Genomic DNA, 17,880 nt, shown 5'->3' with positions numbered 1-17,880 from the left:
ACCAACTTCTTTGCAGTGTCTCTCAAATTTTAAATAGATCAGCATGACAGATCTGACCTTCACCTAGGCTGACTTTAGTAGGTGTAGGGGCAGGTTGCTGCTCCTTCAGAGCTGGTAACCTGGACATGGCAGTGTGCTACATGTGAGGGACAATAATCAGAGCCGACACATGTTAGAGTGAACAGGTAGCAGAGCCAAGAGCTGAGTTCATGGCTCTTCTCCTTGGCTCTGATGAGATTGCAGAGTAGGACGTGCTCAGGGCTTGTGCCACCACATACACAGACTTTCACAATGAATAAGACAGATGCTCATGGCTAAAAGTCAGATCCTGAAGGAAATGGGGAATTAACTGTGGAAAATGGAACACTAAAATTCTCTGGGGGAAGTGGTGTTTTGTCCTGTGCTTAACTGCAAACAACATAAATCAACTGAGATCAAAGAAAATGTTCCTTCTCCCTAGCTCTCAAAACCTTTGAACAGTAGGAGACCCACCAGTCTAAGGCTAAACAAAAAAAATGAAAGGAGCGATTAGAGTGAGGTAGTAGATCAGCACACAAAATTTGGAAGAGAAAAAGCCGTATTTAGCAGCCATTACTTGCCTTTATACCATGTAAGATGTCAGAACATCGGGGCTTCCTCTTTGTGTCTCTGTCAGCAAAAGTGGGGGGTCAGCAGAGCACCCTGTTGCTGAGCAAAGAAGTCACCAAGAAGACAAGATTCAAGCTCTCCACAGCAGTCTGTGGTGGGAAGGCAAGGCATAAGTGGAAAGCAGTTCAGGCTGGTTATAAGGATATTTATATTTCCCCTGGGGCCAACCAGAGCTGCCCAGAGATTGTGCAGCCACCTTGGAGGTTTTCAAGGCCCACTCAGATAAAGCTTTGAGCAGCATGGTCTCATCTTATGGCAATCCTGTCTAGTGCAGGGTGTTGGACTGGAGACCTCCTGAGATATTTTCCCCCTAATTATCCTGTGATCATACTTTCTCTGATAGTGTTTGTGTGTTAACTGATCCTGTATCAGAAAAGAAAGCAGCTCTATAATTGGTAGCAAGGACTCAGTGTTAGAATATTTGGGTTCTTCTGCCTTTTGTAATAGCCAATTAAGTACCACAACAGTTGCATTATAATTGAGATTACACCTAGATGTCTAACACCTCTGTTTTAATATCCAGTTTTGACTTCAGCGTGTCAACAAGCCAGTACTTTGCAGCACAGAACATTTGCATGCTGTACGTACTACATATAGTATGGTGTTTTGATATAGTGACCCATAATAGGAAAAAATACACACTCACAGGAAATTAATCTTCATCTCCTGGAGCTGTTCAAACATCCAAGGTTCCATCAGACTCTTCCAGCTTAGCGCCATCTTCCTTTGCATTTCTAGAGGATGAGAACATAAGGAAATGCCATTCCTTTTACAGCTAAATTGTGCTATTACTCCAACTACTTCTGAGAGATTGGTACTGTTTGTTCTCCTAGCAGCAACTTTGAGATACTCAAATAGTCACATATTGCTCAGAGAAAATATAGAAGAAAAACAAGCTGAAATTTTGGTGGAGACCTTAATTATGAGCACATAAGGATAAGTGCATTTTCCTTCATTAAGTCCAGAATGTCCAGCCTGTACAGCACAGCAAGAATTTTTAACCCTTCTCAAGTAATGTCATTGATGCCAGATATTTAGTGCAATGATTTCAGCAGTGAGTGTCAAATATCTCTCAAATATTTGCATGCTTCTTAGCTCCTAAACTGACAAGCTTTAAGCAGATATAAGTGAAATCTGCCATGGCACATGTTGGCTAAGATATTTAAATTATACAGTCCACAACGAGAAAGATACAGAGCAAATGCAATCCTCATTAGAATCAGTGTGGCCAGGGCTCTTCTCATTACAGTTATTTAAACAATAAATTAATTAAAAACTCCTCCAAAAGCTCAAGCACAAAACTATTCAAGATGTGTGGGAAAAATGCCACAGTCTTGCAATCTGCTCTTTCTGGGAAAAATGGCAGTCCTCTCTTTTCACTACAGATCTCATATGGAGTATATAAAACATAACTAAGCAAATGGGGCAACATAAAGCATGAGGACATTAATTCCTGCATCACACCTTTGTGCAAGCTCAACAGACCCCAGCAGTGTAGGCAGTGGCAAGCTGAACTGGGGGGATCCTCAAGTTGCTAAAAGAATTACCTGCTCTTTCCAACATGAGTCCTTGATATTCCATGCCTCCCTCAGTCCATTCTCTTGTCTTTAGCCCATCCCTTAGGGATACAGGGAGTTTCATAGGACAGACACTACACCTTTTTAATTTTACTTTTCTCAGGAAAGCACTACATGCTGGCCTGTATCTATCTGTCTATCTGTCTGTCTATCTATCTATCTATCTATCTATCTATCTATCTATCTATCTATCTATCTTCTCTCCCCCACCCCAGCCTTTTGAGCCTGTTGGCACATATCAAGCTAGCTACTAGAGGACTGGAAGGTAAAAGATGAAATCCCATAAATCATGTGAAAGCAAGAAGGGAGAAAATAATTGTAGTTCGTTAAACAAAAGAGAACTCTAAGAGTTCTTTCACCATATTTTTAGTCACCAGAGAATCCCCAGAGGAAAGAACTTTGAGGAGTTTCCCAGCTGCAGGCGAACCTTGGAATAGAGCTCATACCTTCTTAGACACAGGTTAATCCAGCCACAAGGTCCAAAGCCGTAGAAAAACAGGCATCTCATGGGCCACTCATTAATTCTAGCAATCAGACCCTAATTTGAGGCCTGCTTTTGGATAGAACAAATTGTTATCTCTACCTGTCTGTTCAGGTCCATGGAGGACAAAGGACTGGATCTAAATCTGCAGCTAGGTGTCCACAGTGCCACTTGGATAGGTGGAGAGGCCTGATAGCAAGGGATCTTGAACAGGTCCATGGAGGACAAAGGACTGGATCTAAATCTGCAGCTAGGTGTCCACAGTGCCACTTGGATAGGTGGAGAGGCCTGATAGCAAGGGATCTTTTGTCCCTTCTCTAACCACTCAGTTCTCCTCCAGAGCAGTTACTCAGGCACCTTTAATTCATCGGCTGAGCATGTCCAGAAATATAAATGTTTTGGCTACATTGAGCCAAACATCTTGGAGCCACCCTACCCAAGAAAGCATTTGGGACTTATGAACTAGGTCCTCTAGTGCTGACATTCACTCAGCACACAGCTGTGGAGAAGAGACAGTCCTATTGAATCTGTCTGGTTAGACAGCCAGCAGCAGCTCTACTCCCAGGGTAAGAAAGAGTGCACAGTGGGAGCTCTCCTTTTGGGATCTGGTCACTCTCTGCCCCAGGTGCCTCCATCCCAGGTAGTGTTCAGAATTATTCTCTCAGTCTGAAGCCAAGGGAGCTGGGAATAACAGACGATGATGATGACTAACCACAGGCATCCTGTTAATGCCTTGCTGAGATGATCAGCCAATAAATTTCCATGCAAAGATAAGTGCCTAAGAAAATGGAACATGCCAACATCTCTCCACTGATGGAAGAGGCAACCTAAACCAATAAACTTCTCTCTCTTACACAGGTACCTTTAAAATCTGTCCTTCAGACTCCAAAATATACAATTCAATTCTTTAAACGTGTGACAATTTTATTTTTAATAAATAATCCAGAAAAAATTTGTTAGATTCAGTTGGGGTACATTTCAGACTCTATAAATAATGTCCACATATTTACATTATAAATTTAGCACAGAATTTCAAGTCTTACTTTTTAGATGCCAAATGCTTTTAGTAGAAAGCTTTTTAGATAATAGGATCTTTCTTGTATTATGCATTCATAAATTTCCTTCAGTGATAGGGGTGAGTTGAAAGATCAGTTCAACACTGCTGATTAGTTTCTTAATTAAGTTATTGTGTTCAAAGAGGGATAAATAAATACTGGTCACAATTTAAAGGGAAGCAAAAGTGGGTCACAGAACTTGAAAAGGCTGCCCAGTGAAATAAAAACAACAAAATGTTGCATTTTTCTCTCTGGAGAAGTGCTTTTGCAAGTGGCTAGTGCTATTTTTCTCCCTCTCAAGAAGTGGACTGGAAATGCTGCACTGAGCTATCGTGAAAAAGGGGTCAGTCAGGGGTGTTTTGTAAGGTGGGGAACGAGATTTACAGCAACATAATCAGTTGGCCAGTTCATCATTACAGACTACACGTGTCCTAAATTAGGAGAGCATGAAGCGGGTGGATACGTTATGCTGTTTCACGGGAAGTAATTTGAGCGAGTTGTTCTTGTTCCAGTTCTTTGAGACTCAACAACACATCTCCCAGGAATCTGTAAATCATCAGCAGGTGATATTGTTGGCTGTCATAGCACAGACAGGCAGAGCCAGTTACAGCTTTTACCAGGCTTTTTTTCTGTTCTTGTTCTTAAAGTTCTCCTTTCCAGGAAGCTGCAAAACAAACCACAAAGCAATCAGTAAAGCAGGACAGCAGAAAACAAAATTCCAGAGATAAGAGACATGCTGATAATATAGTCTTTGACATCTGTTTGGGGGCATTGCTGAGTTAAATATCAGTCCTTTACCAGATTAATATTTGTATGCCTGATCTCTTTCTTTCGCTCTCTCTGTTCACCTACGTAGTCTCTGTCAGTGCATTATCTGAACTCCCTGGGAAACACCAAAGAATGTACCCTCACAGAACTCTTTTGGGGTATCAAAATATAGAGATTAACAGAGTTCTCTGAGGACAGATGTAAAATACATGTCAGAGAAAGGCCCCCAGAACTCTGGTTCCACACAACCTCAGCAGAAGCATCTATGTTACAGGGTCCCCCATCTGTCTGGTACATCAAAGGTTGTTACTGATTGCTTCTGTGGTCACTGTGGAGGGAGCATGATTTACATCAAAGCTGTGTTGGACATGAGGGGAATCTTCTAACTGCGGAGAAATGAGATACAGGGACAGGATATTCAAAGCAACACTGGTGACTTGTCCTTCAAATAGGTTTTTCAAAAAGGGCTGGTAAATAATCCTCAGGAATGGGTCTTTTGAAAGATGGAATTGCCCTGCTGTGTTCTATGCTGTGGACACGACAGCCTAGGGTATTATCTAGTTTGTTTTGCTGTCTTCAGCTTTGCAGTGCATATCAGGACTGGAGTGGTAGACAAGTAGTGGTGACATTTATTATCACCATGCTAAAAGAGAAATGGGTTTAAGTCTACTGTGTCACAAGATAAACAAAATTATATAGCTCATGAAGTTATTAGAATAAACCAAGAAGCTACGAAGGGCTAAGGACAGGGTGTCTCAGCAATGCTGAGGCACGGTCAGTGGGGAAAGAGGGAACATCTCTGTATAAAGAGACTAGGGCTCTGACATGAACTATGGGGAGTATGTAAGGTGTGCTGAAAAATAAAGTAACCTTTAGGAATTCTCTCAGCAGCTGGTCAGTCAAGAATCTATGAGTTGGAAAAGCAAAAGAAACAGCCACATCTGCATGGAAGATGAGATCTTATGGGTCCAACCCCTTTTTCAATTCAACAGAGCACTTCCATCTGACTTCAGGAGCTTGGACTTGGCTTCACCTTACAAAAATGACCCAAACTTCATATTTTATAAGGGGCTGAATTCCTAGGGAATGCCAAGAAATTTAGCACCCTCCAATGGAGTTTCTTTTTACAGCATACTTGTGTGGGATTTCTGAACATCTGGAAGCCCGTCCTGACCCACAGTCACAGACAAATAGTGACTGCACAGATGCAGTCAGAGGGCTCTCAACTTTCTTTATGTGCACTCAGCAACTCACAGTGCCCAAGCATTAAAACACAGGTATCACATTTCTGAGCTGGGCTTTCCAGTCAAATATATATCAGTGCATGACCCCAGCCATCATTTTACAGTGCATCTTCCTCCCTGTTCTTGTTTGAATGGGGTTTGCCTCTGCCCTCTTTTTACAGATAAAATAATTGAAACAGTTGACATAAAGCATGTGTTCTGAATTATTTATGTGTTTTCTAGGGGATTAAAAAAAAAAAAAAGAAGGGAAAAAAAGAAAAAGAAAAGAACCAAAATACCAAGCATACCTGCCTATCTATGCGGCAGAAATGGAGAGGATCTGGGAACAAATATAGCCCAGTTCAAAACCATGGTTTGCATGCTGTGAGGAAAATATCTGTTACATCATGTATAGGTATGTGAGTTTTCTATGGATTAAGCAAACATCACCATATGCAGCAGGTCAAAAAAGAAAAATAAAACCCTGTGCATGTGTAGAGATACAGATATCTGTCTCCTTCTGCCATTTCTAACAGCATGCAGAGCTAGAGTTCATAGCAGGATCTGGCACTGAGGAACCAACATGTGCATCTGAATGTGGCCCTGCAGAGATGGATACATTTGTTTGTATGCTTATACTGCATCAGGGGTGGAATATGCAGCTCATTTCTTCTCTTTTGTCTAAGCTGGGGAAGGCTCAAGTCATGAAACCCTGGCAGCATACCACCCATCAGGGCATTCCCAACATAAACCTCAAAATCCTCTGAGTAGCCAAGCTGCAGGTATATACCTGAGGGTTTCCACAGCCCAGCTCCCACGTTACAGGATCGCAGCTGTGATAACTTGATCTTCACTACACTCTAGGGAGAAAACTAAGTCAAAAGCTTTTCAGAGCTATAGGCCTCACTTTTCTGTTCATGAGAAAGACCATTTTTATGTGGCCATGGTATGTTGTGTTTATCTGAAGATTATGTTCAGCTGTTGCCTTTGCAAACCTTTTGATACAGTGCCTGTAGATGTTCACTAGCCTGTCAAGGATAAAATGAATACAGGGGAATCTTGGAAAGACATCAAGCAGAGAGGAACCTAGATCACAAAAACATGATATCAAATGTAGATAACGATCCAAACTTATCTAGGGCCTGGGGTTTAGCTGGCCCCTTTCTGTCCACAACATCAGTGCTTACAAAAAACCCTCTAAAATTTTACACATGCAACTTCTGTGACATTGGCCATTGAGGAACTCATGCTGGTTTTGGTAAGTGCTGGGAAAACTGGCCTTTTTGGCATAGAGCTATTCTTTTGCCTCTGGGAAGCAAAGAAAGTAAAAATAGATCAATAACTACAGCTCAAGAGACAGATTTACATGGCCCATGTAAATAAAAAACTTGGCCAGGCTTCTTTTATTTCCAATTGTTTCATCTTTATAATATCTTTTCAGCTTTACATTAAAGATGGTTCTTATCACCAAAATCACCCTCAAATCCAAGGTTCTATGTGGAATATCCTTTACCAAGACCAACCCTTTTTAACCCCATGTCTGCCCTTTACAGGGCTTAAGCTCTGGTTCAAAACCAGACACATTTCCAAACTGCCCTTTTTTAACAAAAAATTGATCTTTGTCTAAGTTTTCTGGCCATAAAGCATTTCTCAGTTTCAAAACAGCTTGGCTTCCCACATGTGTCCTAGGGTCACTTCTAGAGAACCTACCCTAAGTTGGTATACACTGTTCAGGAAACAAAGGCAAATATTAGTTGTCTTGTGTGACATGACCTATAAACCTCTTGCAAGCCCACCTCCTTGCCCTTCTCCCTCTAAGGCCAGAAACCTGTTGCTACAGATTTTTGATACTCGAGGCTGGAATCAGGCATCGGGTAATGAGGGGAACATGCAACAACACAACTGCTTTCTGCTCACATGGGGGGTGCTCCAGGGGAGTCTGCCAGCATCTCTCTCCCTACCTTGACAAATATTGCCGCCTGATTATTGAAACCACTTGCAGGTCTCCCCTCTACTCACATGACGAGCAAATCCAGATCACTGACTAAAAATCTCTATGCCCTAGGATCCCCTTCCTTCCTGTTTTAACAAGGACAATTTCAAAATCTGGTAGCTCAAAAACTCCCAGCATTCATCACAAATTGTTTTAAATCCCAGTGGAAAACAGATTCTTCTGTTTCAATAACACAGAGTTTGCTTAGAGAGCTGGCAATTCAGAGGAGACTGAACCACAGCTCCTGCCAAGCCTTGGCTGCACACCACAGCAGCCAGGGCAATGAGTATTTATTTTTTCCCACAGTGTTGGAATTGAGATATCACTTATGTAAATATGTTTCCCCATGTTTTAAATGATGGCTGCTGAAGGGTGTCTCCCACACTTCAAGAAGCTGAGTGCATATCTTTGCCTAGTCACCTGCTCTGGAATACTTGGATCAGGTCAACAATACCTTAGATTGGATAGTCCTGCTGGCCTTTAAAACACAAAACATTCTCCTAAGGGGATGGAAAGGAGAACCTCAGTAAAACATTATAGATGGCAGAACACTTATTCTCCTTCAGTTAGCATCCTCCTCTCTGGTTTCAGTCGTCCTGACACATAAGCCCACACTTACAATCATCAGTTCCTGTCTCAAAGACCTTCTCCACAGCCTGCTGGGGGCTTATGTTAAATACTGATCTGGTCTCAGTCCCATCCAACCAGCAATATCTTTAACACTTTGCTCACTAGCAAAATGCAGGAGAATTGGGATTATTCTTTGTCACCCTCAGCCCAGTAAGCATCATCCTTCTTAGTCACTCGAGTCCAATACCATACAATGTCTCAGATCTTACAGGCAGGGCTTGCTGCTGCAGCCCTAGAGGAACCAAATGTATTCCCTTTCTTTTCAGGTAAAAATGCCAGCACCACGATGAGCCTGCCTCCCCAAAATACTCAGGAGTCAGCACAGTAATCAGCAAGTGCCAGAAGTTTTCTACAGAGCCCCAGATCCAGGACTGCCACTAGGATTTAACAGGGTCCAACACAGGCAGATGTGGCCAAAGAAATCCAGCTGCTGCCAAATTGGTTGCAGTTGCAACTTCATCTGAAGCTGGCCAGCACTCTGAGGTGGCCTTTTCACACCTTTTCCTTAATGTGAGCAGCCCAAGCATGCCAAGGGGTTAGGATCTGCACAGATGTGAGCTCAGGCAACTGCAAACAAGGAGAACACAAAACTTGGAACAGAAAAAAACCCAAGAGTCCTCACTACTCCTTCCCCACCTCATCTTCCCAACTGTTATATATTCGCATGCTAAGGAGCTCCCAAATCTTCCCTAAGTCCAGCAGTTTTCAATGTTCAGCTCCAAGTCCTGGACCATTCCTGCTGGCTCCCAGGAGATGCTCTATGAGGGCCAAGTGGGGATGTCATGGCCCATGCTCAGGAGTTTCCCAAGAGCTCTGCTCCAGTTTTAGGGGTATGTGTCAGGTAGAACAGGATGTCCCACGCTGCCCTCTGTAAAAGCTCTCCTCCCCTCCCAAAAGCCTTCTGAGAAGGGGTAGTTTTCCCCTCTCTTCAGAACTGAAGCAGGCAGAATAAAGCACCTTGCTGTTCACCCACAGCTTTTCTAACAGAGCATGCACTAGCAGAAAAACAAAATAGCTGCCTCCCTTTACAGCAAATTACACAGCTTTGTTTGGCATATTTTTCTACTCTAAAATCATCCTAAGAGTGAAGCAGTCAGTGGGCACCTTCAGGGGGCTGGGTACAAGTATCAGAACAATTCCACCATAAAGCACTTGTGTAGCCACAGATACACATGCAATGATGGGGACACAGAAAAGCTCATGAGGGGATCAACCATTTTCTCATCAGAGAAGATCTTGAATGTCATCCCACCAGTAAGGGTAGGGGCCACACAGTGAGCAGTAAGGAGAAAATTAAATATTGAGTTGCTGCTCAGTAATTGAGCACAGCACAGTGCTGTGTACGAAATAGGGCAGAGATGAAGGGGAGGAAAAGAGCAGAAGCACATGTAATTAAATTCTATGACACATAAACAATCCCACAGGGACTAACAGAAGATACCAGGGGTAGCTGGAGTTCTGGCACTTGCTGACTTGGAATTGTCAAGCACGTGCATGTCTGAGGGTGTCTGTATATGTGTACTCAGGCCGAGCACATGGGATTGCTCCATGCACAAGTCACCTACATAAAATCAGTAGTCCAGTCCCTAGAGAGAATGCTAGAGGGATGGGAACTGATGCTAGAAGGACAAGTGTTAGAGATCTATGAACAAAAAGCTGTGCAGAAGAGCAGTGTGATTCCTTATACTGTTCATGTAGATACATCATTCCCACTACTGAGGAGTTTGTGAGAGTAGCAGGACCATTAGAGTCAATTTGCAGGTTACCTACTAGAAAACAACAGCCTTTGCAACTCTGAGGGCATCCTTTAATTAGTTTTATTTTTTTTAATATGCATGCATTCAGTTTCAGCATGAGCAATGGCTGGAGTAGGAGAACTTTATGATACCTCTCCTCTAGTAAAGGAAGTAGGAAGCGAGGCACCTACCCACCATGCAGACCTCTCTCCAGAATGCTGTTTGCCTGCAGATCTTTGATCGAATGATAGGTTTTGATTGTAGATCAAAAAAAAGCCATTGTTCCAATTCTGGGACAGGCTAGAGAGTGAGGCAAGGCCTGGGTGGAGCTGGAAGAAATGACAGCAGGCAGCAGATGGGAAGAGGTGGCCCGGGGAGGAGAGGAGAGGCAGTGGAAAACTGTCTTGGTAGGTAGCAGCTGGAAAGAGAGGGGAAGTGGTCAGTTTACGGGAAGAAGAAAAGAGCTGTAATGCTGACACTCAGGTCACTCCTGCAAATTACAAAAAGGGGCATGGAAAAGGAAAATCAGAAGACAGCCTTTAACTTCTCTGATTTCTGGCAACCTGGAAAGCCTTGTTCTGATCATTAAAATAATGACCAGCCTACAGTACAGCAAGAGAGGAGGGTGCCAGCCACCTCTCTTCCAAAACTGACCAAATCAGCCAGAAATTTTCCCACTGGTTTGGGCCTAAGGGTGCCAGTAAGCTGATTGCTAATCTCTAACACATGCTTGGTCTCAGCAGTTGCAGTGGGGTGAGGCACAAGGGTTTTAATTTCTGCTTTACATCCTTCCCGCTAACGCCCAGCATGCCTCTCCCTTCACCACATGGCTCTGCGACCTCTGCTTCCACTATTTTCCACCTTCTTTTTCCAAAAGTCAGCCTCAGGGCCAGGGAAGGTGCTGAAGTACTGTGCGGGAGCAAAACCCAAACACGGCTACTTAAAGCAAATATTATTTTTCAACTGAAAGACTTTTAAATTTTTTCTCCCCCAGTTTATTTTTAGAACAATGGTAAAACATACAAATCCTGGAGGCCTCAAGCACTTTCCTGCTGTGCTATTGACTTAATTTATTTCTTTAATTTGTTAAAACCTCACCAAAAAAAATGTTATTCTTTGGAGACTTTGCTAGCCCAAGTTTTGCATATATTATTTGCTGCAAAAGATTAATGAGGTAGCAGAGGCATTTTTTAATGGATTCCCTTGGTTTTCTCTCACTCTCCATCACTTTTTTTCTGTTTTTTCACTTCACACGACAGCGCAGGTCCACAAGTCTGCTGAGAGCTCTCCACAGAGAGGATACAGGGTATGGGAAGAAAATAATGAAATTAAAAAGCCTCTCACAACTCCTGCCCTTCTCTCTCCCCACTCAGAGATACCATGCTAGCCAGAGCTCTGCACCAGCGGATCCAACACCTCCAGAGCCCCGTCCTCTGCAAGGCTCCGAGGGAGAGAACGGAGCTGAACAGCCCAGGGTGGATCCAACACTTTCAGAGCCCCGTCCTCTGCAAGGTTCCGAGGGAGTGGTTGGGGCTGAACACCCCAGGTTGGATCCAACACCTCCAGAGCCCCGTCCTCTGCAAGGCTCCGAGGGAGTGGTCGGGGCTGAACACCCCGGCTTTACAGGAAGGCTGCACGTATGACAGCAGCTAATCCTACGCATAGTTCAGAGGTGCCGTCAGCCAGCCCGGCCAGGCACAGAGGCCCTTCTCTTGGCTCACTGAGGAATCTGCTGACACTCCCAGAGACTCCTGGGGAGTACTTTGGATGCTGGCCCCAGAAACCTTCCCATCAACCTGCTCCTCTTACGGGAACTGAGCAATGCCTGAAGTGTGGCAGAAACACAGACTTCCGTGGTGGTGGCCCAGAGTCAGATCTGTTTCTCTTTCTTCATCCAGAATAACCAGGCTATTTGTCAAGAAGACACACTCTGCTTAGAGGTGTCTAAATACTTTCTCTCCTCTCAGCCCACGCTCAGCCTCTATTCCGCAGAGCACAGATTTTGTCTAGCAGGAGGGAAAATGGAGAGAGAGAGAAGAGGAAAACAAGAAGTGTGGGAGCACAGGGAGAGTGGGTTAAGATACTGGGGTCAGGGCAGAGAGTTAGGACAGGTTCTTTGTGATAGCAGCTTTAGATACAGGGTACGTCTGTGATGGGGCAAGGGTATGTAAAAGGGAAAAGAAGGCACAACAGCCTGCTGCAGAAGTGAGGAGAAGAAAGGTGAAAGTCTCTTGAAAAGCAGCCAACAGAGACCTCCTATCTTTCTTCACATGCAAAGCTGATTTTTAGCCTGAATGGATCAAAAAGAAATGGCAAGCAGCCACTCTTCTAGCTTGCCTCCCTGCCTTTTGGGAAGTCTGCCCATTGCTTTAGGGCTGGAGACTCTTATATGCTGAAGAACTGAAAATGAATGCACTTCAGCATGACTGCAGCCAGCCCACTCAGCACATCACCGCTCTCAAACCACTTAGAACAGTTTGGAACTCTCTCCAGTTTGACCCATCCGAGAGAATTCACAACAGGAACTGAGTCGGGGATACTAACCATGGTATGACTTCATTTAGGGAGATCAGCAAGTGGTCCAAGGGCCATGTACAGTCTATGGGGAAAATCCACGCAGCTCAGTATCTTTATTTGCCATAGTCTTAACTCTAACACTTTCAGGACCATTGCCAAACATTTCTGAGTGTGCCACTGGTGCAGCACTGAGCCCCATAATCAGCACTTTTGCCTGAATCAGTGTGTCAGACATGATCAGCCAGATTTCTACTGGCTCTATTATGCACACTCAACTGCCCTGCTTCGGGTGCTGGTGCCACACAGGCACAAATGTTCTGTGAGAAATCTGGCTCCTGTAGTGTGCCATTCAGGCAAACACCACCAGCACATTTTTCTCACCCTGTCTTCTTTTTCCACACAGAAAGAGCAAGCCAGAACAACACTGCAGGAATAAGGAAATGACACAAAAGTACCTGTCTGGAACAGCCAACTCAAAGACAGTGACACACAATAAATAAGCCTGAATACTGAAAAATGGGGCTGCCATTCTCTGTCACGCCAGAAATGTCATAAACCACAAAAGAGACATGCCAATCCTTTGAGGCACCCCCCAGAAGAATTTTTATGGCACTATATTTCATAACTTCTTTTGCTACCTAGAGGGCCCAATTTCCTAATCTGTGTCTGCCTCTGCCTCCCCAGTTCAGTCTCCACTGCTGCAGGTGCATTCAAGTCACGGACTACCCATCCCCAGAGGCACCTAGGGCCCTCCAGTGCACATAAAACACAGCTTCATGTAACATGCTTAATGCTGACATCCAAAGGAAGGACTGCTGAGGGAGGCAAAACCAAACAATAGCTCAGGTAGGATTCAGACTAAGGAATAAGATCAGCTGAGAGGAAGTGTCCCTTGTGTATTTATCAGGTTTTGGAGGCAAGACTTCTGTCCACATTGAACTCAGTGCTCTTGGACAAGGTAGCTTAGAGCTACTTTGGTCATTTCTAGATGAGTTGCAAGCACAGCCCTGCACCCTCTCAGGTAACTCTGAAAAAATATGGTGGTTGAGTGGTTTAGTTCAAAAATGTGGTTTAGTGGTGGTTTAGTTCAACTAACAGAATTTAAGTGTGCAGATGTAGCCCTAACATATTTGAATATCACTGACTGGATTGCTCAACATATCATGTTGATCAAAAACTTGACAGCATTCCCCTTCTGGATCTTCTTTGATTTGGTTTGGTTTTTTGGTGGTGGTTTGTTTTCTGGGGTTTTTTTTAATGGTATGACACATGGTAAACAATATCGCACAGATATGGTAGGCACTTAAATAATCCCATACATAGCAAAGATTCTTGCATACATTCATTTAAAGTAGGCCTGAGGCAAGCCAAATATACAAACAATTAGAGATCTGTAGGCATGCCAAGAAATATTCATGCAGTATATAGGCCCAAGAGAAAATAGAGTGAAGATTAAGAATATTATTAAGACATATCCAGAGATAATAGTATTTGATGAATTTCTCTACGAGTATCTCTGTGATCCTGGCAATTCCCATAAAAAGGACTGGACTGACATTTTCCACATTTACCTACAACAGTCTAATCTATAGCTCTGCAGCAGGGCTTAGTATCTGCAATTTAAATGGCTGCTAAGCCACCTTCCTTTGTTTTGTTATGTAGTAATTAGATCCACCTCCTTCACTCAGTTGGTGACCAATGTTTCTATTTCACTCACATCTCAAGACAACTTCTGTTGCCCTTTAATTTTTTCCCACAAAAATGCTTTTATTCCCATCCCAAAACTTGTAAGCTTTTTGTTCCCATTACAATCTTTGGCATGCAAAGCAGGTAGTATCACAAAGTGCAAATGCTTCCATATTCTTTGAATTACTACAAACTGCTGGATGGTTTTGCTCATCTTAAGTACCCAGTCTTTTGATATCTCAGCCAGTCCGTTCCACGCTCACAAGTTAATAAGACTAGAGGCAGGGAGAGACATGAGAAAGGCCACCCAATTAAAGTGAGAAAATGAAGATCAAAGCAGGCTACTGTGCTGTCATATGGTCAGGTACTGAACTGTGCCTGGTGCAGTCACTGATAACAGGCTAGATATTGCTGCACATGTCACTTTGCTGTGACCTTCACGTGTCACCTGGCTCCAGCCTTATGAGGGCTGACTAACTTTTAAGTTAAAACACTTAAATTAAAAGTACTAGTAACCCTGGAAATCCCCAAATAGCTTCACTGAAACAAGAGGAATGACTTTGAAATTACAAGCCCTGTGGAAAGGACTCGACATAATTTGATAATGGACACAGATCACTTTCTTCTCCTTGAAACCAGGAGGAACTGAGCACTGAAAGTCCGTGCCTACTAGAGGGATAGGGGACTAACCCATGTGGCATGTAAGCATGAGGATACCCAGTGTCTAGGTCAATCCTTGTGTCTGCTCAGGTACAAGCTGCTCCACACTGCATGTACTGTTCTCCTGATCATGCATCCAGAAACCACAGCATAAACATTGCTCTAGGCATCAATGCTATGGAGTAAGTGTTCCCAAACTCAATGTTCCTGTTCCTGAATGCACTGAGAAGGAAGTGAGGGGCAGGAAACCCACTGTTAAGCAGAGACATAAGCCTTCATCTAAACACCATGATGACCATTGTCTACATTTCAGAGAACTCTCACGCCTGAAAACTGCTAGGAAAAATAGAACATATCTAATTTTCAACATAATAATAAAAACCACTTCAATGGATTCTAGGAGTATTTAAATAAGGGTTGCCTCTTCCTGCAAATGTAGGGAGTTAGAAGGGCTCACCACACTTTGTAGCAAATAAAACTCTTACTAGAAACAGAACTCATGCCACAGGAATTATTTGCTGGTGTGTTCTACTGCTTTTGACCAAAATTCTTGCGAGTTCGGCTGCCATCAGAGTGTTCAGTGAAAAAGAAGAGGAGGGAATCTAAGAGACTAAAAGCCTGTCAGTGCTACTGGACATCTCAGCTTGCAAAGAAGGCTGACCAGTTTACCTCCTGGTGAACTTGATATTTTACACAATGACCTGTAAGGAGTCCACCTTAAATAAAATAACTAGGAAAACCCAAATAACTGGAAGGAGAGTACAGGTATGATTTTGTTACCTAAGACATTAAACAGTTTCACAACTGGTCTCTCAAAAACAAAAGGAAAAAACCCATCAAAATGCTGAATTTGGCTTCCACAGTGCAAAGAACAGCTGGAGCATTTCTGCATGACTTAGTTTAATGCAGCAAGATTGGAATTTTTAAGTTCCCAAGGAAAAAAAAAAAAAGCAGCACAGTTGCTTTTCACTTTCTGCTATCTGTACCAGTTACCACCTGGATCCAAGTATTTGCCACTTAGGATCCAACTATTCAAAAATCCAGAAAATTAATTGGTATCAAAGCAAAGGTCTTTGAAACATCTGTACTCAAGGAGTGACCTTTGGATGAGAGAACACCATTCCTCGACTCCCCAAGTTCTACAGTTCAAACTTGCTGCTTGAAAATCTGTTTTACAGCTCCAAGTCCCAAGTCCCAAGTCCGGCAGTAAAGTGCAGGTGAGATATAAACAAACACAGGAGAAAGGAAGAGATTTCTGAGGCATTATTGTAGGCTCAGCAGGTTTCATAAATTTGCCTGTTCTGGGGAAATTCAGACCCCTTTTCCATTTCTTTTCTGATACTTTCCTGAAACCTACACAACACAGCAAGCACTGCATTAGGCAGCACAGCTTTTGTGCCACCGCAGTCTCACGGGTGGGCACAGATCTCAAACCAGCAAGGAACCCACAGAGTCACAAGGCAAGAGCTGGGCAATGACTTGGGAGCTATGCACCACATCTGCTGGAGGTCTTTATGGGATCAGAAGAGCAAGGGAGCTAGGGACCTACTTGCCCCAGATTTGCCCCCAGATTCCCTGTTTCTTCCTATGGAGTCCTCTGACACACCCAGACATGGGAATGGGCACAATGCGTGTTCCTGGATGCTATTCTCTCAGACATAAAATCATACTGCTGCTCGTGCCAGGCACTGGCACTTGTTCTTAATCTTACAGCACTGTTTCACCTAATGGCTCCAAACCTGGCTTCCTGAAAGCAGCAGGGGACAGCTGCTGAAACACCATCAATCCAGACAAAGTCAACATGACCTGTGGACGTGGTCCAGCTCTGCCAGGAAGGGCCCAACAGTGAGGGTGGCTGAGGAAATATTATTGCAGCCTGGAGGCTTTCTCATGCAGAATTCTATTTTGGTGCACCATTTTTTTGTTGCTTGAGCATTCCCCAGACATTTTGGAAACTCCAGACGCAATAATACTGAGTTCTAGGTCACAATGTTTTTATTGATAAAGGTTTCACCATCCTGATGTGGGTGGGAATGCTTGCGAATGCTGCAGGATTATACAGGGAATAATCACTCACCATAGCCCACAACATATAATATGCCCACCAAAAAGCACAGTAAATTAAAAACCAGTGTTTCCTGCCAGTCCAAACAAATGTTTTTCCCTTCCTAGCTGAGCAAAAGAGTACTAATCCACAGAACTGCAGTGTTTTGGAACTTCATGTAATAGTAGCAAGAAAAAAGTCGCACTACTATGAAGTGACACAGAAACATCCGTAACACATTTTTGTCATCAACACAGCAGCAGTGGTTACACACAAGGAAATGTTTATTTGATCCATTTTCTAACATGTAAATCAACTTGTTCTAAAACTATTTCATAATATGCGTTCTCAAGCAGTGACCCAGTTTAGGTGAGCTATTTGAGGTGATCACCGCATGTTTTGGGACAAGACAGCCATCTGAGTAACAGCTATACCTTCTTTGTCCACAGACTGCAGATTCTGCAACTTCTGCAGGAAGAGACCTGCAATGAAAATAAATTAACTCATTTTACTTGAGTCATGTTAATTATTTTCACTTGGAGAAAAAAAAAACAAGAATGAAACTGTGACTTAGTCAATGGGAAATCCTTAAGGACTTGGATAAAGTTGTCATGTGTATCCACTTGCCCTAACCTTTGGCCTTTTGTCTAAGTACAAGGGGCATATCAGTTAAATATATGATGTCTTCTCTCTGGGAAACTCAGAGAGTTAATGAGTAATTTTAAACCATTATAATTTTGATGCATGGAAAAAAAACAGCTTGGCTTTCCTCAGACAGTACAGCTGGGTAAGTACAGAATTTCCCGGCACTGTTTAAGGCAGGGTGGGGTGGGAAAAAGAAGAAGCAAAAAGAGAAACAAAT

General features: G+C 43.2%; 1 long non-coding RNA gene across 2 annotated transcripts in view; it reads right to left on the bottom strand.

The window, feature by feature from the left end:
- Positions 1-3,609: 3,609 nt before the first annotated feature.
- Positions 3,610-17,880, bottom strand: part of LOC132325240 (uncharacterized) — a 31,463-nt gene continuing 17,192 nt past the window's right edge. For both annotated transcript variants that reach the window (XR_009485863.1, XR_009485865.1), the window contains exon 3: positions 3,610-4,425. This is a non-coding gene — a long non-coding RNA (uncharacterized LOC132325240). The remainder of the gene's footprint in view (positions 4,426-17,880) is intronic.

This window comes from Haemorhous mexicanus, chromosome 1, assembly GCF_027477595.1.
Source record: "Haemorhous mexicanus isolate bHaeMex1 chromosome 1, bHaeMex1.pri, whole genome shotgun sequence".
Classification (NCBI taxonomy): domain Eukaryota; kingdom Metazoa; phylum Chordata; class Aves; order Passeriformes; family Fringillidae; genus Haemorhous; species Haemorhous mexicanus.
Note: the sequence above shows the minus strand (reverse complement) of the source record. Positions and strands in the feature narration are given on the sequence as shown.